The sequence below is a fragment of the Crocodylus porosus genome, unplaced genomic scaffold, assembly GCF_001723895.1.
Source record: "Crocodylus porosus isolate Cpor-Errol unplaced genomic scaffold, CroPor_comp1, whole genome shotgun sequence".
Lineage (NCBI taxonomy): Eukaryota > Metazoa > Chordata > Crocodylia > Crocodylidae > Crocodylus > Crocodylus porosus.
In genome coordinates, this window is record NW_017728886.1 from 101582471 (window position 1) to 101583453 (window position 983).

The 983-nt window shown below is 38.3% G+C and overlaps 1 protein-coding gene across 1 annotated transcript in view; it reads right to left on the minus strand.

Moving 5' to 3' along the window:
- Positions 1-983, minus strand: part of ERP44 (endoplasmic reticulum protein 44) — a 108353-nt gene that overhangs the window by 25424 nt on the left and 81946 nt on the right. The window lies entirely within an intron of this gene.

The following is a 983-nucleotide window of genomic DNA, read 5'->3' on the forward strand; positions in this document are numbered from 1 at the left end:
TTGACTGTGTGGGCATCTACACCGCAGTCCCCCAGTTTCTTAATGAGAAAGGGGTGAATGCCTTCCGGAAGTCCAGGAAGACTATGTCCACTGCTACCCCTACATCTAATGATCTTATAATAGTTAACTTGGTCTCTGAAAGACCAAGTGGTCAACTGCACACAAGTTAAGTGCCTAAAAATTGGTGTTTATGAAAACTCATAAAAAAATTAAAAGGACAGCTCAAAACTGGCTTCTTAGAGGTGATTAAATTTGCATTGCCCAAGCAAGATGGTTAAAACTGTGAAATTGTCTTCTATATTTTGTCAATATTTGAATTCCAAAGAAAAGTATAAGGACTTCTGCTGAAAATCCTTGTGGTTGGTGTCAGGGAAGTAAAAAAAATTAATCTGAAGGAATGATTAGAAGGCTCTTTGATTCAAAACTAAACAACTTCAATCAAATCTACTAAAGTCTTGGAAAGCATCTCCCCCTTGAAAAAACAGAAAAACTACCCCCAACATACATCCTTTCCTTACATTTGTTAATTTGTTACCATTGCAGATTATAGCCAGAAGCCACTGTTAAGATTTTTCATGAAGGATTTTATTTATTAAGTTTCACATTTGGTGTGGTGGACTTTTTTGGCAAATAAATGCCATATATATTTCATTATTATGAATGGCAATATGAGACATCTTTAGTGATCGGTTTTCAGAAGTGATCATTTACTAAGCACTCAAAGTCACAGCTGCCAAGGTATGCACCTTGAGCAGCAACAATGGTGGCAGGGGCTGGGCCAGCTGCAGCAGCCGCAGCTATTCCTGCACCCCAGGCTGGGGCCCAAGCCCCCCACTTCTCATTATGGTACTGTAGACACCTATATGTAAAACACTGAACAGATGCAAGACAAAAGGGTAGGAAGGTAAACAATTTGTTTTAATAATAATGATTTACTAAAGAACTCATAGGCAAAGAAGTCTGTAATACAGTATCTCAAGCTT